Source organism: Poecilia reticulata, chromosome 5, assembly GCF_904066995.2.
Source record: "Poecilia reticulata chromosome 5, P_reticulata-male-v2, whole genome shotgun sequence".
NCBI lineage: Eukaryota > Metazoa > Chordata > Actinopteri > Cyprinodontiformes > Poeciliidae > Poecilia > Poecilia reticulata.
The window spans coordinates 33,368,331-33,395,091 of NC_088834.1; the positions used below are offsets into that span (position 1 = coordinate 33,368,331).

At 38.8% G+C, this 26,761-nt stretch overlaps 1 protein-coding gene across 8 annotated transcripts in view; it reads right to left on the reverse strand.

Moving 5' to 3' along the window:
* The window catches only part of foxp1b (forkhead box P1b), a 363,905-nt gene that overhangs the window by 312,434 nt on the left and 24,710 nt on the right, over positions 1–26,761 (reverse strand). For all 8 annotated transcript variants that reach the window (XR_014087696.1, XM_081607521.1, XM_081607520.1 and 5 more), the window contains exon 2: positions 11,225–11,343. The gene's annotated coding sequence lies outside the window, so the exon portion shown is untranslated. The remainder of the gene's footprint in view (positions 1–11,224; positions 11,344–26,761) is intronic.

Consider the following 26,761-nt stretch of genomic DNA (forward strand, 5'->3'; position numbering starts at 1 on the left):
ACACAATGCCAGACGACAGGCCCAGCTCTCCCTCTCTCCAATAACTCATTTCCCATTCTCCATCAAACCTGGGGATTGTAGTGGAAGGGTGGAGACGAGAAAGATGGGGGGGGAAGAGGTGAGTGAGTGTGTGTGAGTGGTAAAGGAGGTGGGGGAAGGGTGGTGGGAGGCACATCCTGCGTGAAACCGCATCCTGAACAAGCATTGCTGCATCTCACTGTAAATAAATACACTCTCCTCCATGTAGCTTCCGTCAACTGTCACTGCTTTGGTTCCCAATCACCTTCAAGTCCAAACAGGAAAGTACAGGGAGGCAAGGAAGATGGCAGATATGGGCTTTAATTTGCTTCTCGCTGCACTTTAACCCTCTGTTGCACACAACTTCCTATACTCTCCCCGCTCTGACCAGCTGCCCCGGCTTCGCTCCAGACCCCGAGTCCTTCCTGTCACCTTTCATTACCACATTATCCTGGAGGAGGCTCCCCGTGTAGTCGGGAAATCACCATTTGGCGGCAGCCTCCCACCTCCGCCCCCTCCCTAAATGTCCTCGGTTATGCTGCATTGTGTGAGACGTTAAAGGCCATGCAAGACACCTCAACAACAGTTGAAAGGAGGACTGTGGCCTTGTTACCTGCTAATCCCCTTTTGTATTATAACAAGAGATGCGAGCGAACAACAGAGCATGGTGAAGATAATAACCAGAAAAAATTGATTTGTGTTACAACACTAGGTCGGTGTGAGAGCATCTGTTATTACATTTGCTATGAAAATTAACCAACTGGATTATAATTAAAAAAGACACAAACAAAAAGAGAAAAAGCTAAATTCACTGCTGCATTAAAGTGCGTCCCACTTCACATTTTTCTCAAGCTGTGCCAGAGGATGGCCCACAATCTGCATCGTGTTATTCCACTTGAACAAGTCGAGATGAAAATTGCGTGCAGCGGCTGACTGCAGCACAACAGGCCTAACCCATCTCAAAGTAAGCACTCCGTCTAGAGAGCACTGCACATGACACATCCTTACTTATTTTTAGGTTATTGTATGTCTGCAAAGACAAAATGGTTGTTCAAATTGAAACTTGCAGGTACAGACAGAAGCTATGACTAGATGACCAACTTCTTTAATACTAATTGGAAATTTTGCTGGACAATAATGTAAATACACCTTTTAAAGATCAATAAACTTTTGTTTCTAACGAACATTTAAAAGGATCCAGGACAAGTTGAACATGTTGGCTTAAATATGTTGCAATTTTCCCATTTCCTAAAAATTACTGTTTTTGATACGAAAAACTCCTAATTACTTAAAAAATTTACATTTTTTGTTATATTTTTCACCCCTGGAGGTCACCATTTTTTCACCGATGGGTTGATGACGCGTTTTGGTCCATTCTGTACTGGAGTCTACAGAGTAAACTTCATGAAGGCTAACTTTACCGGATTAGTTGTTTTGCATGTTGCGTTTGACTGGTGTTATTTTAGATAATGCCACACTGCGTCGCTATCGGCTGTATTAAAAAATAAATGAAAATGAAAATTGAGACAATCTACGTTTTCGCATCCACCTGAATAATGTGTAGTTGCGCCACTGATAACACTATTAATTAAATAAATAATAACCAAACAACCCTCTCTGGGTTCTTCACAGAAAAAATCCAGGAAGAATTATAGTTCGTATTTTCCGAACTTTAAGCCACAACCCCAAAGTTTTTTTTTTTTTTTTAAACCAGTAAACATACACATATAAGCCGCAGATATCTCTGCCGCTCCAGGTTTTCCACAGCGATGCAGCAGCAGCAGAGGGGGGCGGACATCCAAAATTTGAGTCATAACAGGTCAATTGAATATCACATTTATTATGGTTGAAAAATAAAAAGTTGCCAAGTTTAGATTTAACTGAACTCATTACGGTAGTTTCTGAACGGTAACTGTAACAGTAAAAGTGCTGATCCCTCGTGTTGCTACTAGCATGTGGTAAACCAGTGGTCCCCAACCTGTTTATTACCGCGGACCGGTCAAGACTTGGGAATTTTGTTGCGGCTCAGAGGGGAGAGGGGGATGAACAGTCAGATAAGGCTTCTGCATGTTGGTGTTCCCACCAAATACTGAATAATTTACCCTATTTGGGTTGTCTTGGCCCTTTTATCGCAGCTTGTGGGGTTTTCCCTGACTGGGAACGAGAATACAACCTGTTGAATGTGACAGGTAGCCAATCAGAAAGCGCGGTGACGTCAGAACAGAGGGGAATCTCAAACAGCTGACATATTACGCAACTGAGAGTCCGGTGGATATCGGAGATTATATGTGGAAATGTTTATTATTAAATCTAAAAGGTCATTATTGTTTATTCAGTTAAAAATGTTGATGAAAAAACAGTCACCTCCAAATCATAGTGCGGCTGCTCCCGTCGTCTTTCATCCACCGCCTTTTTTTTTTATTACATCTTTTATCTCTTAAGATGACACCACAAACTATCACTACTGCTTCTACATAGTCATCCGTGTTTGGTTATTCTATTCCATGCACAGCCTGCTTGGTCTCTACGTGGCGAAGCAGCTTGAAGCTTCATTCCCTCATTAGCAGCCGGTCGCCGCATGTTAAGCAGAGCGGCTTGTAATGTGGGACTCACCTACCGGTCCGGGATAAATCCATTCTGCTGTTTTTCTCTGGGCCTTTTCCCCTTTGCAAAGAAACTTTCCAAAGACATCTGATCTGTTTCTTACTCATTTTGCTGCTTGTGGGCTCAATGGCGGGCAAGTTACCAGACTTCCAATGATTCACTTCCTGCTAAAGAGCCCCCTGGTGGTTGAAGAAAAATCCACATATAAACGGCTTATAGTTCATACGGTAGATGAAAAAAAAATCTAAATGCTCTCTGGTATTGTTCAGGGGGCCGGACCAAATGTGGAGGCGGGCTGGATTCGGCCCGAGGACCGTAGTTTGGGGACCACTGAGTTGGACCATTACATGTAATTTACCCAGAATGCATTGAAGCATGAACAATATGGTGACATTCCTGTGAAAATATTTTATAAAAATTTATAAAAACTAAATAACCTAATTTGTAATTTAGTAATTTATTTCAGACAAACCTTTCACCGGCAGTGTAGAACAAACAAAGTACATAATACATTTCTAGAAGACACATCACATCGGTGATTATGAGTCTGAAAAGGAGTATGAAGAAGTATAACTTATATAATCATACCCCTTTTCCAGCTGTAATTTATCACATTATTTTCAGTTTCCAGTATCCTTCCTGACAAAATGAAATAATTGTAGTAATATTTCCTCAGCCAAATGAAAGTACTGCATACACACATACACATTTGTACACATACATATATACATATTGACATATACATATACACACCCATCTGCTTATATACAAAATACACAACTATTTGCATACCTTTATACATTTACCCACACCTGCACAGACCTGCACCCACTTGATGAAATCATACTTAGAGTTTTAATTCCCAGCCAGGATTTTCCCCCTTGTTCTTCCTTGTACCTTTGAATAATAGTTATTTTGAGACCTTTCTTAAAATATCTCATGCTTGGACTTTGCTTCAGCTCTTTAGAGAGTTTATTCCAGATCTTCACACCAACACCAGAAATGCACATTATTTCCATTGTTGTTCGAGCCTTCAAAGTTCTGAAGTTGAAGTTTTCTCTATAGTCATATCCCCCCACTCTATCAGAAAATAATTTTTGAATATTTGCTGGCAATAACCTACAGAATTATTACTGTATTGTTTTCACATCTAAGATAAATATTTCCCAAATAAGGTCTGTTTTTATAACTAATCGTGGTTCCCTTTAAAATTGGAACCAGAAGACATTTTAAATATCCAAAATAAATAAAGCCCCCGAAACAAGAAATAAAATGGAAAGTAAAGTTTTTGGAAGCAAAATTGCTCTTCAAAAAAAAAAAAAAAAAGGCCAGTTGAGACCAATGTACCTGACTGAAGACTGTTGTCTACCAATCTTTGACAGAAAAACAATTATGCAAATAGAAATGATCAAGTTTGTTTTAATTCATCCCACGACTAATTGATTTATTGCAGCAGGCTTACCAACGATCGATCTAAAGTGGCCTCTTAAGTTCAAAATTTTATGTACAGATGTTTGGATGCAACTCCTTATTTGGTCGAAACATTTTTACTGTTATTCAATGTTATGGTAAAAATAAAAAGAATCCAAAATATAAAACAAGTAGAAAAGGTATGTTAATGTAGAAATACAATTTTTAACTTGTTTCAAAGATATTGGATGGGGCTGCCATGCTTCTAATCAGGTATTTTTCAGTGATCAATGCTCACTGTTAAAAAAAAAACAAAAGAGTTTGTTAGCTTTTGCCAAATAAATATCTTAACTCTGTTGGGAATTTAACTGGAACTGAACTGTGTGTTCTGATCAGATGAGGCTAACAGTGTTTTTAAAAAAGCACCTCATGTAAGTTAAGTACGATGGAGGATGTGTGATGCTGTGGCCCCATTTATCTTTGAAAAGACCAGAACATTTAGGCTGCATCATATCATGAGCTCTTTCAAAACCAAATTTGTTGTAATAACCTATTAATCAGTTACTCAATCACATGAAAAATTGGAATGAGCTAAATGATTTCCAGTCTGATATTTTTTTTAAAGGAAATTTTGTTTAGAGACTTCATAATTGATTTTATTTATTATTTCAGTTGTGTGTGGTTTTTATTTCCTTCTCATTTACTGCTTTTGATTGTTGCACTTTATTTTGGATATTAAAAATGTCTTCCAGGCCAAGTGTGGGGTGTTTTATACAAAATTTGCTTATTGGTTGATTTTTTTTTTCAACATGTTAGTTGAAAATGGTCTCAAAACAACAATATCATTTGTGAGACAATCTATCGTCCAGCAAAAAATCTGTTGGAGACAAGCTTAGCTGCAGTAATAAACTCAACACTTATTTGAGTTCATTAATTGATTTTTATAAAAGGAAAATCTGTGAAAGTTTTATGAAAAAGGGTGACCAGTTAACATGTTATTTTCTCCACTGTTTTTTCAACAAGCGTATCATTAAATCTGGGAATATTCCAAAATTTGATTAAATTAAGTCTATGTGCAGTTTAGTGACATAAATCAAACTTCTTTAAGTAAGTGGCATGTTGAAAATAAGCCTGTTTCAATAGGAACATTTTTCAAGAGCATACATTTACCTAAAAAAATAAGTAATAGTTGTATTTAAAATCGTAAGTTTTATCATTATCACAATAGTACCACAAAATGTCATGATAAAACTTTAACATATTTTTCAGGCAAATAATGTGATTTTATAGCACAATCAATACTGAAAGTAACTGTGTTGAAATGTTAAATCAGTGATTCTTGAGAATAGGGACAAAATGGGTTTTAATTTTCCCAATTTTTTAAAATTATTTCTCAACCTCATGTATGCAAATATGACAAATAATGTTTTGGAAATGTAAAGATGCTAAGGTACAGGCTCCCAGTTACAACATTTTTTTAAATGAAATTTTTAATCAACCTGACCCAGAACTTTGCCATCACCATCTGACAAAAATAAATATCAAATTATTTTTAAAATACCCTATTAGCGATATTTTTACAAACAAATGCTTCACAAGAAACAAAAACAATATTATTGAAAACAAAAAACAACAAAAAGTCCATCTGATGGAGTTGACACTGAACTGAAGGTGATGACAAACTAGTGAGTAAAAAGAAATACTTGATACATGTGAAGTAATGCAATTTATGTAAAATACATTAAAATCACTTAACTGCACATTTAAGTGAGATTTAACAACAATTTCACTGAAAGAGTTGACAAAAAGCCAAACTACCTCAATTTATATGATGTTATTCTGAAGGAGGCCATGTTGTAGCTAATCAGGTCCATGAAATCTTTACATTTGACCAAAATTAAGCTTTTATTTCACAAAATTTTATAAAGGTTTTGTAAATTGTCAGTTATGGTGTTGACACATCATGGTTGTGACAATCAACTTGGGAATAAAAAGAAGAAAAAACTAAATAACATAAGCTAACCAGAGCTAACTAGCCCTCTTAGCAAAGGAAGAGAAAGGAAGTGGTCATGGGGTCCTCAGATGTTCTTGTGCCCCAGAATAATGCCTGATTTTTTTACATTCTTTTCATTTCTGACGGTGTTGACAAAAACTAGGGACAAATTTCAATGGAGTTGGAAAATATATAAAAAGGATTTTTAATTGAATTTATTGATACTTTTATAATTATTTATATGAATACTTATACTTAATTGTCATAATATATAATTTGTGTATTTCTTTAATTGTTTTAAACTATTATAATGTATTGAGTTCTGCTCCAGGACAAAGGCTTTTACAGGCATCATCCACCGACTACAATGTTTAAAATAAAAAAAATATTCTGCAAACACCAGGAAAATATACGTTGTTGTGCTCACATGACCCAGATTAGTTTAGTCAGATATTTGAAAAAAAATATTTTGTGTATATTTTATTCAAATTTTAAGCTTTATTCATTTACCTGTTTTGTCCCTATTCTCAAGAATCACTGAAATACGGCTTAAAAGAAATTTTACTTCCTAATTTAACACCTTGAAATTGGGCCTCTCTCTCTTTAATTTAGAGAAACTCTGCCTTCAGTAAGTCATCACAACATGGCTCCTCTATTAACTCTTTAACAATGTTTTTACCAGTGTTGCTCTGTGAGAAGGAAACTTGGAAACTGCCACTCAGAGGTGGAACTTTGTCACTGAAGGTGCAGCTAGGTCCATTCAGGTGTTTTCCACAGCAGAGTGTGATAAAACGATTTCACCAACATGTATGAGAGAATCGAGGCAACACTCCAGGTATCTTTTTCATGAGGGAATAGCATGATATAATGCTCAAAAAGGTCAATTTTTACATAATCCTGCCTCTTTAAGTCCATATTGCCCACCCCTATTTGGAATTGTATCTTGGAATCTGGAACATTCTGCTTTGCTTGCTACTTATCTGAACTCAGATTATTGGGATGGCAAATAAAGTGTATAATGCCTCTGAAAAGGATTTCAGCAGAGTCCTGTTCCCAGAGGCTAACAGTGAGCAGTGTTGTCTTCAAGGCATCTTATTCAATGCCCGAGGAAAAAGCTCTCTATTGCCAGACCCTATATATAGGGTAGCAGCTCACTGAGCACATCTCAGTGTGCCTATGGGTGTGTCTGTGCGTTTGGGTGTGTTTATGTTTTATCCTCAGGACCCCCCAATTGTTGTTCATTTCCTGCACAAAGACAAAATAAGCACATAGAGGCCAAAATGTGCTCTTCCTCTGGCCTTCACCCACATTACAGCACTTTTCCGCACAAGTGGCTAACCAAAGATAATTACACAATTAAAACAATTTTCCCCATCCATCTATCAGCGTGATCTAATTCCCCCCAGCACCCACATTCGACTGACGCTGATGGAGTTTCTCCATTTCTTCCCAAAGAGAAAATCCTTTTCTCTCATATTTGATCACAAAATGCTGGGGGGGAAAAAGAAGTGACGACCCTCAAATTTTCTGATACAACCAACTTTTTCACCCACTTCTGACAAAAATCCAGCCTCATAAAGGCTAAATGGAGCTAAAAGTGTTGAAATTGTCAAAAAAGTTGCTAAAATTAGCCAATTCTATCCAGTTGCTGATCAGACAAAAGGATTTTGCCTGTTAGACAAACCAACACAGGGCGTGAGGAGAAAAGGGAGGATTTAAACAAACCTTGACCTGGATATCCTGCACCTCTGTCCCCCATGTGTGGACAAGGAACACAGATTTAGAACCACTCCCACACAAGTTCAAGGGAAATGCTTGCGTCTCTCACTCTTTTGTCTCGACAAAAACGACAGCACAAGAGGGTATTAATGATTATGAGCCGACCTGATGAGTGGAAACGCATATCCATTAGATATGAGTCTGCCTGTAGAATGGGGTTTTGGTATTCAACCGCGAGCCAGTGCCCCATCATCAGAGACGGAGAGAGAGAGGGAGAGCTACTGCCTTTTATGGCCAGCGGATCTCAGACTCAGGCCGTTGGCCACAGAGCCCACAAATGAGGCGCTAAGTGTAGTAGCAGAGCGGCAGAGCAGAGGGAGCACAGAGTGGTGACCCTTTTCTCATCTGCGCTTGAGTCAGCTTCCCTTCCCTCCTATCACGATTGCTGGAACTCCTACAGAGGCAAGAATGTACACAACAACAAGCTGCACCAGCTCACTACTGTCTCCACTGTAACAGCTGCTGAATGGAGCGGTGTTTCAGAGGGCTGCTCAAAGATGACTCCTGGTTTCCACATAAGAATTTATGATGTTACATTCAAAAATACTTTATTGATAAACAGTTAATTTCTGAAGGGAAATAAAATGTTGTTGCAACTCACATCAATTCAATGGCGGTGACTGTGGTACAAGTTTTCCCAATAATTGGCGAGTTGCTGGTTCGATCCTTCCTCTGTAGTTGTGTCCTTGAGCAAGAGTGCATATGTGAATGGGTGAATGACTGTGGATATATCAGTGACATGCGGTGAGGTTGATAGCTGGTGAGGCACCGACTTAATTATAATCGGATTTACAAATCTAGACCCCTGCATGTTATTTATATAAGTAAATTTTGCGCATGCGTACAACGCTGGAGGGCAAAAAGACTATTCTTAAACATGTGATGCTTAGCCGCCGCCGCAGAATAATTCTGTTATCGCAATCAAACTTAGACATGTAGATATTATTAATTTGGTGCTGTGCTTAACAACAAAGGGAGAAACTGTTAAAGTACAACTCAAAACCACATCTTTCTCGTTCTCTATATCAGTGAAGCTACTGTATGGCTAACTCACTGTTACTGTCTCTTACTCTGCAGTTGTGGAGTCACAATGTCTGGGATCTGAGCGCCCCCAGTGGTGAGGCAAAGAACTGCCTGCCTCACCTCGAATCTGTTCTCTGTTGTGTATGATCGCTCCTCAGCACACGAAACAAGTTACACACACAGTGACAATAAAAACACAGTACATTAAGTACATAAGCTAAATTATGGAAAATCAGTTCATACATTAAATGTTTTTAACCATTTTATTGGCGACGTACAGACAGGAGGAGCATGCTCTCATAGAATGGCAACTGGTGTAGTTAGCGAGAGGTTGCGCAATCCCAGGTGAGGCTCACTGCTGCCTCACCGGCTTCGCTTATAAGCATTTGAATGGGAAAATGCAAAAATTCAGCGATTTTTAAGAAAGAAATCATCAGATTTGGTTAAATTAAATGAAAAATAGGTACTTTATAGTACAAACCACAGGGTGAAAATATTTTTATAAATGATTTTATTATTATATATTATTTTTCCATGATGACAGCCTCTGCCTCACCTGCCTCCCCTGACACCACACGTCACTGATTTTTTATATATATATATATATATATATAAAGGGACGCTCCGATCAGATTTTTGCTGCCGATTCTGATACCGATCATCCATGAGGCCAATCTCTGCCGATTGCCTGGAATAGATGTTAATTTTTGCTTTAGGTATAAGTTATACTATGTTATCTGGTAAAATGGAAAAGTTATCTGTCAATAAATTCACCTGATTTAGACATATTTTAACATCTAAAAAAATGTTAAGTTGCACAGTGCAGTATTAAGCAGCTGTTTGGTGTGAGAGTTCACTGTCGGGTGGAGCTTGAGCGGCGCTACATCTGCGGCGCTACCGCATAGCGGCGGTCCAACAGCAAGAGCAGAACCAGTGTTTTACATTGCCAGCTCAAAGACTTTAATTATTTTTCGGTACAGAAAAATAATTCCGTGCCAAATTTGTTTAGGCTTTGTGACGCTAATCCGGGTGAGTGTTCATATTTGTGCACTGCTTTATCTTCAGTCTGGCCGCTCTGGTTGTCCTTTTTTTCCCTGCATTGAGTTTTGATATAGCCAAACTCCATCAAGTGTTTGTTTTTTAAATTCCATATTAGACTTGTGTTGATGGCTTCTGACGAGCTTCACCCCTAGGTAATTTTCCACCACAATACGCAAATGTCCCCATTCACTCTGGCAATTAAAGTTTCACACGACAGGATTTGTTGCTGCGCACTTGCGCAGTGTGAAGGAAAGAGGAGATCAGCTGCACAGTGAGATAAATGTGATCGGCAACAAGACACTGTGATCACCGATCATACACTTTTTCATGAAAATCGGCCAATTATAATCGGCGGCCATCAATCAGCACACCTAAAATTAACAAAATTAATAAGTCTTTAATATAAAGAAAGATATGGACGGACAGATGGACGAATAAACGAATGGTATCTAAGATAACCTGTAGCTAAGGTAACCCATAGCTAAGATAACATCTCGCTAAAATAGCATGTAACTGGGGTGCTGTGGTGGCGCAGGGGTTAAGCACAACCCACATAAGGAGGCCCTAGTCCTCGACGTCACAGACTCAACTCCCGGCCTGGTGACCTTTGCTGCACGTCTTCCTCCTTGTCTCACTACCCACTTTCCTGTCAATTCACCATCAAATAAAAGCCACTAGAGCCAATAAACCCTTTTTAGAAAATAAGGCAACATGTACTAAAGTCTGTCATCCAAGATGAACTCAGACTCGGAATCCATGGTGTGTAAATGAATTGTTCATTCCCAGTCAAAGCAGGCTGGAGGTCTGACTAGAGCAACACAGTTAGAGAACACAACCTGACACAGAGATTTGAAAACGGAGTGATGCCAGTGGCCTGCTGGGACGGTTTCATCACCACACTTGACCCCCCCTCCCCCCCTCCTGCTGGGCATGGCAGAAAATGGGGATGTGAGGGGGTGGAGATATACTCCTCTTCACAGTCAGAGATTTAATTGCACATAGATTCCATTACCTCTGCACAAATGTCACATTCTCTTCTGATCAGCGGGCACAGAAGCCACTGGCAGCACTGCTGGCAAGCAACCGGGTTATAGAGCAGAAAGGGCTCAGCCAATCAGGGCTCTCTGTGCCAACAGAGGTGAGCAGAGGGACAGCTTTGGTAATGTACAGCAAATGTATTTACAAGAGATAAAAAGGAGTCAAAGTCTCAAAACAGCTGATGGACAATACCTTCTACAAATGCAGTATTATTAATATCTTACATTTCTTAATCTGGCATAAAAATAGCTGATCAAGGCAGACAGTGATAAACCGCTGTACATAACCAGAGAAAGCTTAGTGGGTGAAGTGACATACATTACTTGAGTTGAGTAGATTGGCGCTCCATTACTCCAATCACTGTTCAGCTCACAGTCTTCAGAGGCGGGGCCATGGAGGTTTCACAGAGGACACAGACACCAAAAGAGAGAGAGATACTGAGAGAGAAAGAGAAGAAACGGGAAAGATACAACAATTACAAACAGGAAGTGAAGGGTGGGGAAAGCCCCTACCCTGGTCCACCGAGCCCACATGTACAGAAACATCAAAAGCGTACAAAAGTAAACGTGATCTTCGTCACCCACAAAAGTTTAATATGTTATGACACACTGATTCCTTTGGAATCTCCTGGCCTACATGCATGTAAAGTTATCTTGTTTTTAATATGTAAGAAGGTAAAACATGCAGTCACCAGAGAAAAAAACAGCAGCGTGGCTTCTGTCAAAACCATGCTACGAATATGTGAAAAATACCACCAAACGACTCTAAAGAGCTATTTTAATTCTAAGTTTGATGCATTCTAATAATATTAAAATCAGAAACATTTTTTGGGTTCTGTACTCTTAAGGGGGTAGAGTAAGTGTCGCTTTAGCTATTTATTCATTTAATATTAAACAGCCTATATTTTTATGTATTCACAGATTGTCCTTTTCTAGTTTTTTTGTTTTGCGCAATAGTGGGGAATGTGATGAAAGTTGTGACATTTAAGAACAAAAATGGAAATACTTGAAATGTAAAAAATACATTTGAGAAAATACTTTTAAAATATGAATAATCAGAATTTCCTGACTTTTCCCTTACTCTCATGAAAACACACAGAATGAATCATATTGAAAATGGCACAACGTTCAGTTGGAGTTGAGAAAAATGTTAAAGTGACACAGGTTAATTTTATTACAGGACAGAGCTTCAAAATTAATTAATATTTTATTATGGTAGTATACTCTCTAAATCAGTGTTTCTCAACCTTTTTCAGCCCAGCGCCCCCCTAACCCATATCCAGGTCCCTCACCGCCCCCACCAAAGAATTTGCAGGCTACTTTGCACTGACTATTATTTTATCATTAATATTACTATCACTATTGTGGATGCTTTGATTTTTATGCTTGTTTCTATATTTATCATCAAAAATAATTTCCCAGAGAACAAAAAAGTCATGGGAATAGAAATTATTTTCACAGGTGTCTACAAAAAAATGCAACGAACATTCAAGTTAAAATTGGTAGGCCTAACAGCAGCCAATCAGAGTGGAACAAATATTCTTGATCTTTGCCATTTTCTAGTTGTTAAATATTGCACAAAATGACCAGATAAAAGATGTTCAACATACCAGTTTAAACTTTGATCTATTTGATCTATAACGACTGAGCTCTGCAACATTAAAACATGGATAAAACTGTAACTACATTAATCATAACTCTTCTTCTCTTCAGTGTTTCTGTCGGTTTCTGGTGGTGCAGCTCTGTGCTGCCTTCAGGAGAATGGGACATCAGAGTATCATCCATAAAATTTCACCCACATGGCATTTATTGTGCAAACCAGAGCTTTCAGTGGAAAAATAAAAGTTCCAGGTCATTTTAATGCCATACAAATATGAGACAGAAACATGGATTATATCTTTATATAGATCTGTCTATTGATTATAGATTAATAGTTTTACTGGACAGAAATGACAAAGAACAAATCTGGTTCTTAATCAAATCCTAATGAGTCAAATTGAAAGTGTCATGGAGTCATCAGCCTCATGACATTAACACTGACATGAAAAATAATATTGAAGAAATAAATATATCAAATCTAATTAAAAACATAAATAAGTGATCAGTTCTTTACTGTTATGGTCTGTAAGATATATTTATTCTCAGTACTAGATGTGGTCTCAACAAACCCATGACATTTCAACAATATTATTTTACTTTTTATCTGGACATAGTGTCTGTTTATTCTTGCCATACAGTCTCTGTATTCATTATTGCTCGAAAGGTCTTGCCATACCAGTTTATTCCTCTGTATTTACTTTAGTTTCTTAGTTTATTCTTGCATTTTGTTCTTCATTCATTTCCATTTAGTTTCATTTGATTAGTTTTATCCTTTCTTGGTTTATTGTTATGTCCACTTTAGTTTCTTTTCTGTTGCTAGATTTATTTTATCGCTTATTGACCATCAGTAATCTTCACTCATCACCTGCTGCTCTGTCTAATCATCATGTGTTTCACATCATGTGTTGATTTTTCACTGTTCAGCGTCGGATTGTCTCTTTTTATGCCATAATTCACATCTAGTTCGTCGTTCCATTTTATGTCCTGCTTCTCCTGTTTCAGAGTTTTGCGCAATGTGAGCCTCGTTTTTTTTTTTTTAACTCCCTATGGTGCGCAGCGTTCGGAAAACGTATCGATGGGGAAAAGGCAGACCGACAAACTTTTTAAAACAACAGAAACAATTTCGGTATTCTGATTATTGAAATTTAAAAGTGCTGTGTTGTTCTATCACCCCGTTTCATACCGGACCATTTACAGCACCGTGTTAACGCTATAAAATGAACGCTTTCTATCGTGGTATCTACCGTGGAGGTATTTCTTTATTTAAATAGGTACATTTTTCAGAGGAATACAAAGTGAGGGTATCGTGATTTTAGTAATTATATGTTTATAAGAGCGATTTTCTGTCGTCCTTCCATGGAAGTGGGCAGCTTTCAAACGGAAATAAAACACTTTTTAATATGTTGCTGCTTTGACATGATCACAGAACTGCCAAAACATATGTACAAAAATACCAGACAAAGTGAATCACAGCAACGTCATCAGCCGGTGTAACGCTGAACAGATGCGGTGAAGCTACCAGTAGCAGCAGCAGAGCTGTGCCAAAAGCTACAAACACTGAATAGAAGAAGAGCTGCCATCGATACCGTTGCAGCCAAGCATGGTTTAATGTTACACAATACAGTTTTACCAAGTTGCTCAAAGTCTAAACTGGTATTGTTGTGCATTTAAGGTGTAAAATTTACCTTCGACCAAACGCCCCCCTTTTGTAAAAATTTCCGCCAGCGCCCCCTGTCGTCCTCTGAACGCCCCCCGGGGGGCGGTACCGTCCCCATTGAGAAACGCTACTCTAAATGAAAGATGATAAATAAACCCACCTTTATTTTGAGTACAGTAATTTACAAAGGTCATTAAAGGTGCAGTCTTTCTGAAACTCCGACTTCAGGAAGTCATCACAACATGGTTCCTTGATTAACATTTTTTCTAATGTTTCACTGAGAAGTAGCTCATATGAGCTCAACAGAAGCACAGTTTCATCAGGTGTTTGCTAATTGCTGCTGGTTAGTACTGTTACTAGCCAGTAGCAATTATCAGGAGGCTGATCTGTGAGGTGGAAGGTTGGAAACTGAAGTTCTGAGAAGAAGCATCATCCCTGAAAGTGGAGCGAGGTTTACCCAAGCGTTAATGGGTTTCTTAAACCTTTTAATCCCAAATCAAGGCAATACTCCAGATATGCTTTTAATCAAGGAATAGCATTGTAACATGACATACAACTCAAAAAATTCAATTTTACATAATACTGTCCCTTTAAAATAAAAGAAAATCTTGAATTTAAAATTGTATTTTTAGTTTCCTGCTCAAATATTTTAGTACACTTGAAAAAGGATAAAACTAAGTTACAAGTAACGTTTGGAAAAAAATAGATTATTTTAAGTCAATAATTCTATAATATTGATGAAAAATATTAAGTTGTACTGGCAAATTATTTCACTTGTAACCTGGAAAAATATGGCTTGTTTTAGTGAAATAATCTGACAGTGAAACTAGTACTTACCCAATGGGTCGGCAAACAAAATTATCACGACGTTTGGGAAACAGGCTTTACAAATAGCCTCCACCTTAATAACAAACCTCATATTTTATCATGTGACATGGCTTCTCCCTACAGAAATGAGCAATGCACCTTGTTATAATATGTCTAAGACAAGCCAGACAAACAAGATTGTGAGAAAGCTCAAAAGCAGTCATCTGTGGCCTGGTAAACAAGCGGAAAGATGTTAATGGTTTCCTTATACAATTCACATCATGCAAAAGAAGAGGAATGGATGTGTTCTGGTTTTGTTCCTGTCCCAGGAGAAAAGTGTGGCTTGTTGCCCCTCTGAGATCTGTGCATACAACTTTGCCGTTTAATGTGGTTGTGTTTGGAACAGAGCAGCACGACAATTCAGCTCCCAGTTAATTGGTTGTATAATAAAAAAAAAAGTGTCAAAAGACAAAATCTTTAACTCCACTTCAAAGTTAGGCCGAGCAGCTTGGCGGGCCAGACAAAACAAACCGCAGCTGCGACGTCCCAACTCCTCACAACTCAAACGGGGTGAAATTCAGCTAACCCCCATTAGCATAGTCGTTGCTTTAACAGCCTGTCCGCATTCCTGGGCCCTCTGTTGGCCTCAGATGAGACCCTTCTGATTACTCACTGTTGCCTGTCCAAAAAATATGCTGATCCGAACAGAGAGCCCCTCTCAACATGGATTTATTTCACCAAAGCAGCAGCAGAAAGGCATCTGCTGCTGAACTCAAATGTTTTACTAAGGGGATACCAAGGGGCAACGTGGGCTTTAATGTTAACTTTGGAGTTTGGAACTTAATTGCAGATTAACAAGCGCTTGAACGTGGAAAAGTGGCTCATCTGGTGTTATTTGTCAATAAAAACACTGCATAAAACCTAAAATGCTACCTTCGACAATAAAGTACACCCATTTTGTGGCCCTTTCTTGGCATGCCAGCTGCTCAGCGCTCGCTCATTCCTTCTCTGGGTAACATGTGTTTGTAATTTTGCTCTTTCACTTAAATAAAAAAAAGTGGCTTTTGCGGAGGAACTCTTCATCCAGTAACTTTACGACTCATGTTAACTGCAGCTCATTTGTGAGTTCTGAAATAAACGAGGGGATCCAGTAATATTCGGCTTCGGGTCGGTGTCCCCTAAGGTGCAAATGATGGTGTCGACATAAGCGCAGTTCACCTGCTGCGTTTCATATCTGCAAATGGAAATAACTGTTGCAAATCAACAACTCTCCTCCCAGTCAGGCTGTTAAAACTAACTGAATGTCAAATATGAACAAGGATGGAGATTAAAATGTTCCACCATCCTCAGGGGCTGACAAGCATAGCAACAACAGTATTTGAATGGGTACTTCAAAGATTTAGGGCTGCACAGTGGCGCAGCGGGTATCACTGTTGCTTTGCAGCAAAAAGGTCCTGGGTTTGAGTCCTGGCCCGGGTTCTTGGAGTGCATGGAGTTTGTATGTTCTCCCAGCACATGCATGGGTTCTCTCTGGGTACTCAGGCTTCCTCCCACAGTCCAAAATCATGATTGTGTGTGTGAGTGCGTGGTTGTCTGTCCTGTCTGTGTCTGTGTTGCCCTGCGATGGACGGGTGACCTGTCCAGGGTGACCCCCGCCTCTTGCCTTAAATGTCTCGCTGGAGATGGGCACCAGCAACCTTCCAGACCCCACTAGGGACAAGGGTGTTAGAAAATGGATGGATGAATGGAAGTCAAAGGTCAACTTGATTAAAGATTATTTAACACAAGTTGTGAATTTTGAAACTTTTATTTGATTACTACATGCTTACTTTGTTCCAAAAATGAGCAAAAATATTCTCGTCTTCATTCCCAAAAATCCAGTATTGTCTCATTTTGTTCAGACACTTTTTCCCATTGAGATGGGAAAACAAACTGGACATGAACCATCGGAGTAAAAAAAGTTGTTTCTTACTTTTGATTGAGATTTCTATATATTTTTAAATCAAATGATGTTCAGATTTTGACGAGCATAATTTCTAAAAAACATCTGAATAAAAAACCTTTTTATACAAAAAAAAAATCATAAAACAACTCAGCATTTTGAAGATATAACCTGTTTCAACCTTTAGAAGGACAGTATTATGTGATTTCCAGGCACATTTTATAGCTAAATCAAGTAACTATGTTACCTTCGGTTGTTCTAAAAATGCTGTTTATATGTAAATTATGAGTTAAAACAAATTTTACTTTGATAATTAACACAATGAAATTGGGCATCTGTCTCTTAAAAACTCCTGTTCTTTCTGAAAGTCTGCCATCAGGAAGTAATCATAAATTGGCCCCTTATTAACTTTTTAATAATGTTTTTACCAGTGTTTCACTGAGAAGTAGCCCCTATAATGAACTCAGCAGATGCATAGTTCCACTATGTGTTTGCCAATTGCTGCTGGCTAGTCTAAAGGAGCTGAGTGGGGTAGTCCTGGGGGAGGGCTGCTCTGTGAGGTAGAAGCTCCAAAGCTTGCAGGAGGAGGAACTGCGCCTAGAAGGGTGGGGCTAGGCTCACCTAGGCATTTTTAATGGCTGAATGAGAAATCCTTTAATGTCCTGTGGCAACCAAACATGCATGAAACAAAAGAATAATAATCAAGGCAACATTCAAGGTATATTTTTGAAGAGGAAAGAACATTATAACATAAACCATGTATAGTGTCAAGGTTTGGGAATACTTAAATGTAGCAGGACCATCATAGAATCGATCAATCCAATATGAATTCTACTATTAGGGGTGTAACACACAGTCTGAATCGCATCAATTGCCTTGAGAATGACTCAAATCGTACCAGTGCATCAAAAAATGGGCGTATTAAGAAGTGGAAAGTTTTAGGCTGAGTCAAAGCCCATATCTTAATCTTACTGAAGTGCTGGGAAGCAACATGAAAAACAGGCTGTAAATGCAACAAAGCTCAAACATTTCACAGCTGAAAGCGAGGAATGGTCCAAAGCTTCCTGAGACAGATGTTGGAAACGAGTACAATTATCCCAGTAGCTGTTACAGGGTAGAAAGCCTTAGTTTTTTTCTTAAGGTGAAATGCATATTTTGGTGTATATCTTTTGTCCAATTAGTAAATTAGAATTGATTATTGTTGTTTAAATTTATTAAAGAAATTTAAATATCATTGTATTTTTATGGGAATGGTGGCGGAAGAAGTGAACAAAGCTGTTCAGTCCATATTGGCCACACCTCCAAATATTAGAACAAGGCGCTGGTTTTTACCAAGCTTGGTCCTTCAAGATTTGTTACAAGATGCTCACCTACACATTAATCGTATCATTTATCACTTATTGTGATAGGTTTCTTGTGATGAGAATTTGGATTTATAATTTTCACAATAAATTCCAATTAATGACAAAAAAAATTGTATTGTCAGAATTATTTTTAAATTTTCTCCATTGTTTGTTCAATAAGTGTATCAATAATGTGAAAAGCACCTACTGTGTCCAAGTTCAGTGATGCAAATCACACTTCAATAAAGTATTTTTAGATTGGATTGAACTGAATAATATCAGAAGACTGGGCATTTCTTTCTGAATTCCAGTCTGGATCGCAGTGATTGCCTTAAGTTCTTTTAACTCAAAATAATGTTTTTAGTGAAGACCGTTACCCATCTATGACAGTAAGATGCTGCTGGAGTTTGTCCAGTGATGTAGCTCAGCAGAGAGAGCGTCCACATATTGGCACTGTATCCGATCAATGCCTTGACCCTCCAAGTCCCACTGCTTCCAGTACCTCATCTAATAAGAGCCAATCTTTGGGAACATCCCCCCAGCTGACCCATGCTGCTAGGCGGACAATTACAAGAGAGTGGTCTTTCAGGACCAACCGCCCACTTGACCCAGCAGACTAAAGACGTGGAGGAGATCCACATGATTTAAACTCCTCCCTAAGACATGCTGACAAGGTTACAGGGTCATTGCAGACATTAACAGGTCAGTGTGTGGCCCACTTGGGAACAATTACTCCCAGTCACAGCTAAGTGGACACTTGATTGAATACGACGGAGGCAGGACACACTTCCCACAGATAACAATCCCTGAAGCCATTTAGGATAAAAAGCTCTTGTGATCCAGCCTTTATGAGCAAAATTCATCTTCCCTTTTCCCTTTTAAAAGAATGCAAGAGTGTGATAGAGTGGCACTTTTTGGGAGAGATGAGTTGCTCAAAGCATTTACCCTTTTCTGGTTATGACAGAGAAACGATTACAAGGTGACTGGGAGAAAAAGCACTAAACAATGCGCTTTTCAATTTTCATTAATGGAGACAACAGACATGGTTTATCTCACATTTTTGACCTGCACAAGAATCACTTTTTCACCATTAGCTAAACTAGAGCGAATATAAAAAGGAGTTGCAGCTCATGTTGTGAGCTGCAACATGAGCTGCAATACGGTTAGATTGCAACTATTAATGCAATCTCACTCATCATTTGCAAATTTTTGTACACACTTGCAATTTTCACCTGTCATCATAACTTTTCCACAAATCTGACCAATGACAGTGGTAGGCGGTAGAATTATCACAATACTTTATAGTACTATTGTGATAGCAATAACAATTATAATAAAGTGTTTATTACTTCTTTTTTAGGTAACTGCATGGCACAGCATTCACAGCACCAGAAATATAATATGCTGCACTTGAAAAACATTCCTATTCGAAACGAGCTTCTTCAGGATGCCATAAACAAAAACGTGTGATTTGTATCACTAAACTGCACATAGAGACTTCATGTAATCATATTTCTTCACTGACTTATATTTAATGATGCTCTCCTAGGGGAAAAATGGGAGGAAATTGAAAAATTAACATTTTAGTTTTTTTAACATTGTGACGGCCAGCCCCACAGGGTAAGGTCCACGCCTTTTCATAAGTTGGCTTTCACTTTAGTTTGTTTTGTTGTTTAATTATCCTTTATTTTTTTGTCTTCCACCTTACAATGTTTATATGGAGTGCACACATATTAACAATGCAGAGTTGAAATTTAATTATGTTGTATTAATATTGTTTTCTTTGTTTGAGTTACCTGGGTGTTTGGGCTCCCCTCTCTGACCAAAGGAGTGGCAAAGGGCTGAGGTTCCTGATGTACATCTCATGGCCTTATTGGACTGAACCACCTGCGTCATGCTGGAGGGGGGGGGGGGGTTGTTTCATTGTTTGGGTTAGTTGTTGGATTGGGAGCCATTTTGTTTTCCCCTATTATGTCTTCATAGTTTAGCTAAACTTGTATTTAAATCCCCTTGTGTCTTATGTGAGGAGGTCAGTTTGTTGTTGTGTCAGTTATGTCTTGAGTTCCGTAATTTATGTTGACCTCTTTTATTAGCATTATTTATTTAAATGTTATGTTAACCTTTTGTTCATATTTTTGGGTAAATAAAAACCCACCTTTTTGAATTCAACACCTGTGTTCTGCCTTTTGTACTGTCTGGTCCCTGACAAACATTAACTGAAATTTACTGTGATGACAATAAATCAAAGTTATCACGACAAAGAAATTTTCATGATGAATGATAAACAATATTATAAATGCCCACCCCAACAATCACCTTAACGGTTTCTGTATTTCCATCTTTTCTGACCAATCACTGCAACTCAGCTGTTTTCCAATCTCTTAAACCCTCTTCTAATTTAGTTCCTTTTAGATACCATTTAGCATGTGTAACGCTAACTGGTAACATTTGCCTTATTCCTATTATCTTTTTTTTTTTAACCTATGGCCTTGGTATAGCTTCCTGAAGGACTGGTGTGGACATGTCTAGGCCTGTCACGATAACAAATTTTGCTGAGTCTAAAAAATTATTGCAATAAACGCTGATATTGTTTCAAGACCTTTTGACACTGATTTAATGGAAATGACGTAATAATACATGCGATTTCCTGCCATAGATAGGTGTTCTTTAGAAAATAAAGTGTATCTAACACTGGAACTGATAAACAAAACAAACAAAAACCGTACTTGAATAAAAGCTAAACAACATAAAGCCAAAGTGGAAATAAATACTGCATTCAACAAAAGAGTCCAGATTATAAAGTCTGTATACTATATTGCCCTTCAGTAATCACTAGATTTAAATAGAGAAGATGGGCACATCCGACTACCTAATGCAGTAGTTCATACTACACAATTTTTTGCTTTCCCCTTACGACAATCTTAGATTGTTGGCCGTTTCGTAACTGTTATGTCTTGTTATTGCACAAAAAGGACAGCAGGGGGAGCTCTGACTATGTACGTAAAGATATGTGAGGAAGAAGAAGAGGGTAAAGAGAACTGAAGCTGAGCTAAGTCTGATGCCTGCTTATTCCACTATTTCACATAGCACACCACAACATTGGCGACGAGGATGTCTATTTCTGTGCCTTTACCTACTCCATTTATGCCATGCCCAGGGGAACCAGGAATACAGTTTCCCACAAGGCTAAAAATGTTCGACAACTATATGTTGGTGATAGCTGCATCGGGGGATAGCTGGCCTGATGCCAGAGCGCGGTTCTACTTCATGCCCTGGGTACAGAGGGCCAAAGGCTTTTCTACACCCTGCCGAATACCGGAGACACGTTTACTACTGCCAGCTGGAGATAGGCACCAGCAACCCTCCCGACCCCACTGAGGGACAAGGGTGAAAGAAAATGGATGGATGGATGGATGAACCTACATTTGCTCTTGTTACCTAAGCAAAAGAGAACATTTCTGTAAAAGGGTGCTTAAAAGCTACTATTTTTCATGATAGTCATTCTACTGTAGGTACTCTTGTTGTTGAGTCAGGTGCTGCTCTTCTTGGCTTAGATTTGTTTCAAGCTTCACAAATGAAACTTGACGGACGAAAAGTTGTTACTACTAGTACTTCTCCTACCCGTACAGTTGAACCTGCTATGCCAGAGACTGTATCAGATCATTCTCCAGACATGTCAGTTCAAGAAGTTGGCTACGCTAAAAACTTCATACACAAAGTACATATACTGCCAAATGCTGTTCCAGTGCAACAAAAACTCAGGAGGCTTCCATTTTCAGTAAGACAAGCAGTTTCAGAGGAGCTCAAAGATCTCCAGGATAAGGGCATCATTGAATGTATTGATGCTTCTCCTTGGGTTTCCCCCACTGTCGTGACACAAAGAAGAGACGGGGGAAAGCCATGCATGTGTGTTAATTTAAGGGAGCCAAATAAAGTAATTGTTGCCGATTGCCATCCATTACCACACATGGATGAACTGTTCTCAAATCTACGAGGGGCTACTGTTTTTTCCACGATTGATTTAGCCTCTGCCTACCACCAAATGCCTCTGCATCCTGAAAGTCGTGATATTACAGCATTTATGACCCATGATGGACTTTTTTGTTTCTGCAGAGTTCCTTTTGGCTTAGCTTCTGCCCCATCAGTGGACAACAGAAGCACAGTCTAGTTTCACTTCACTTAAAGACCTGATAGTCAATAGTCTTGCCTTAGCTCTGTATGACCCTGAGTTACCAACCTATGTTACTACTGATGCTTCAGATTATGGACTGGGCGTGGTGTTAACTCAAATACATTCAGATCAAAGTGAGAGAGTTGTCACGTTTGCATCAAGAACTCTTTCTTCTGCTGAGCGCAAGTACTCCACGGTCGAACGTGAAGCTATTGCCTGCGTTTGGGCTGTGGAAAGGTGGAGAACCTACCTCTGGGGTCGTCACTTTGTTCTTTGTACAGATCACCAAGCACTTACGACGTTACTCACCTCTAAAGGTTCTGGCCGTGCTGGACTAAAGATTGCCAGATGGTCCGCTCGACTGCTCTGCTTTACATACGATGTAACTTACCGCCCAGGACATCAAAACTAGTCACTGCTGACTGCCTTTCTCGACTACCACTAACTGCTGAAAATGAGGCAACAGAGGAACCTGACATGATTGCTGCTGTTTTTAAAGAGTCACTGTGTGCCATTTCTCTTCCAGAGTTCACTTCTGCCAGTGAAACCTGCCCAGAACTGTCACTACTGCGCAACCAGATTGAAAAAGGTTGGCCCAAATGTGGAAAAGGTCTTCCAGAGAACATTACTCCATACTTTCAGATAGGACATGAGTTGTCAGTTCATGGTTCACTGATATTGAGATTGACAGAGTAGTTGATCCTGCTTCACTGCGTGCCAGAATTGTTGACTTGGCACATGAAGGACATCAAGGCATTGTCCGTACCAAGCAGAGACTGCGTGAACTTTTCTGGTGGCCACAACTGGACAAATTTGTACATTCCTTCATTGCTTCCTGTGTTAACTGCTTAACGCTGAATGTGACAGGTAGCCAATCAGAAAGCGCGGATTCTCCTCCGTGTTTTCTGAGGGGAAATTACGGAGGGGAATCCCAAACAGCTGACACGGCGCAACCCAAAATCCAGCGGACATTGGAGATGATATGTGGAAACAACATTAATGTTTATTCAACATTTCAACAGTACATTTTTGTGTGGGAAATGTTTTTCTGTTTTTTGATAGTAATTCCTATGCACTTGGGCATAATCCTTGCTCTGTCGGCTGTTTGTTGGTTGCCATGGGTCTGTGTGTGTGTGATGTTAAGCTGACATAAACTGAGGAGAAGAAAAGAACAACTGATTGTAAATTATTCTTCACCCGTTTTTCTATGTTTTTTTCCTCTGGACTAATTGCATCATTTGTTGGCAGAACTTGCCGATATTCAAAGGAATCATCAAATAGAATGGAATATTTTATAAAGCATAGGAGCCAAAGTTTATTCAATTTTAAACCATGGTTCCTACAGCAAAAACTAGGTAAAATTAAATTATTGGCCAATATAAAAGATAAATTCACTTAGTCCTGTCTTACATCTTGACAGAACTGACAGGAAAAAAACTGTCAATAGATCTGTATCCAGAGATGTATAGATATTTTACATATCCAAACATTGGAACTTTTCTCAGCTTTAATTTAAGACAGATTTTATAGAAATTGGAAAAGAAATATGGGGGCTACAACCACTTTTTGTGACAAATTTCTGCTCACCCTGCATTGGAACACTATGGGTTTGTGGACATGAATAAATCCTTAGTAATGGCGTCTGCACGTCACAAGCTGTAGCGGCTAATGGGTGATGTCCAATCTAGTACGTAATATATATCGATGGTCACTTGGCTCCCTAATTGCCACAACCAGCCCAAATAAATCCCACTGAAAATCTTGACAAGAGCAGAGACACAGATGTGACTTTGAAATTAATTACACTAGCATCACTGATGTTGGTACACGTTATGCACTTTTCAGCAGTGGCAGGGACAGCTACAGAATCGCAGGTGAGACAGAAAAAGATATATAAAATGAATTAAAACCTGTCTTATTGTATAATTTTACAGTTAAAAATGTTTACTACATTAAAAACATCACATCTCATCTGCAACATGTACTTCAGTAGGGCACAGCTTTATGCCAGTCAATTCAGTGACAGCTGTGGAGTGAGACTCAAAAATGAAAACAAAGTTTGCACTCACACAAAGAATGATTTATTTGGCCTACACAGAAGTTGTTTATTCTGTATTTTGAATTTTGGTTGACATTTTGATTGTTACTGAATCTAATGTTGATGTTTGATGAGCACTTGATAAAACTCAGGCAATAAAATGCAACTATATTATTGTGATAATTCTTCACAAAAAATATTACTGAATTTTGTAACTGTTTTCAACTGTAGACAAGCATTGAGCAAATGTACAGACTCATTCCATAACATAAATATGACTGAAGTTTTTTTTTAGTAATTCCATCACCAAGTGAAAGATATTATACAGATTAATTGGATATTTTAGAATCTTTATATCCATGAGTATGTTTAATAGCTGCTAAAAGGTTATTGTCAAAAAGTACTTTTAGCGTGTTTTTAGACCTGATAGTGCGGTAGACTCGGTTTGATTGGGGACCAAAATAGCAACATTTGTTAAGAGTTTCAACTGCTGTGGTTCGCATTCACACTGCATTGTGTTAAACGATCCAAACTAACAAAAAAACCTGTTCCCCGCATCGCCTTGGGGGCACTGCACCAAAACTACTGAATTGACACAAAGCCTCTGAAGAAGACCAGTTCAACTTCCTTCTTCACAAAATGTAAACAAAAATCGAGCGGTGTCAGATTTTGGAGTTTGTAGGATTTCTCCTTTGAAATACATTATTAGTTTGGACGTCGCCCCTATTAGCTGCTAATGCTAGCAATACTTCTGCAGGTGCCATTAGTATACTGTGAGTCAGTCCGCATTGGAATGAGGGTTGCTCATTTCAATGCGGACTGAGCAGGAATCTTTCACAAAAATGATCATAGAGTCCTTATTTCTTATGGCTTAAATTAAAGCTTAAGAAATTCCTGATGTTCTGATATGGAAAATATGCATTCTCCCTTGATATAAATCTGTAAACAGTTTAGTTTCTGTCAAGATGCAAGAGGACTAAGAATATTGCTCTTTTATATTGGTGAATACTTTAATATTACGGGCTGCACAGTGTTGCCCTGCAGCAAGAAGGTTCTGGGTTCGATTCCCGGCCCCAGTCTTTCTGCATGGAGTTTGCATGTTTGCATCTCCCTGTGCATGCATAGGTTTTCTCCCGGTACTCCGGTTTCCTCCCACAGTCCAAAAACATGACTGTCAGGTTAATAGGTCTGTCTAAATTCTCCCTAGGTGTGTGTGTGTGTGTCTGTTAGCTGACATTAGCTTGAGATAGGCACCAGCAGCCCTCCCGACCCAACAAGGGTGTAAGTGGATGGATGGAATTTAATATTACATAATTGCCGCTGTTAAAATTGTGGCGGCACGCGACCCATTGCCATGGCAACCGACACATCATCTACATTAACCTGCGGAGCAGTGAGTGATATATTGACCAGAATGCCCTGCACTACAGTTAGCATCCTGCTTTTGGAATAGTTTCCAGTCCAGTTGCATTCACACTGCCTTCCAACTGTTTCAAAGTTCACTTCATCCGGACTGAGCCTGAGGTTTATAGCGGATCAGAGTTCGCTTTTTAGTCCGTTTTGGAATTCAAATTTGCCTTCACATTCCCCAAACGAATAGGACTTTCTAGACAAAAAAAATTTGAGTTTGATTAAAGCGGATTAAACAGGGCGGATTAATGTGACAAGCCTCATTTATTGAATAAAATGGTATGGCATTCACATTTAAATTTGGTCTTATTCTTGGCACAAAAAAAGAAAAGGCCTTCCAGTTGCATAACTGTGGGTCCATAGCCCTCCACCCATTTTTCTCCCCCCTCTTCCTCACAATGCGTCCCCACCAACTTTGTAACAACTTTGAACCATGGTGAGATGTTTTATAGGATTTGTTAATACAGCTGATTCAGTTCACGTTAACGTGAATAATCAATATGAAATCGTTCTTTTGCACTCTGGCAGCACCTCAGGACATGATTGTATTTGAGTTAAGGGTACCATTTCTAGAAGGTAGCTGAAAATTTTAACTATAAATACAGTATTAACCATGTTAAAAAATTCTGTCTTTTTTGGGAAGGTTATGTGCAGCAATTTTAACTTCAACTTAAAAAAAAGTATAACTTTGGTGTCAACTTTTTGAAAATGGTGCCACATTTTAGGCCGCAGCAATCACAAAAATACATCATAAGATCTTGGAGGGACTGATAAATATCTCCTTTCTGATTAACTGAGTGGGTGCTGCATTTTGTGTGTGTGTGTTTAACCTTTGACCTACTGACAGGCTGACCTATCTCCCACCACAATGACTAAAAGTTTGCCTGGA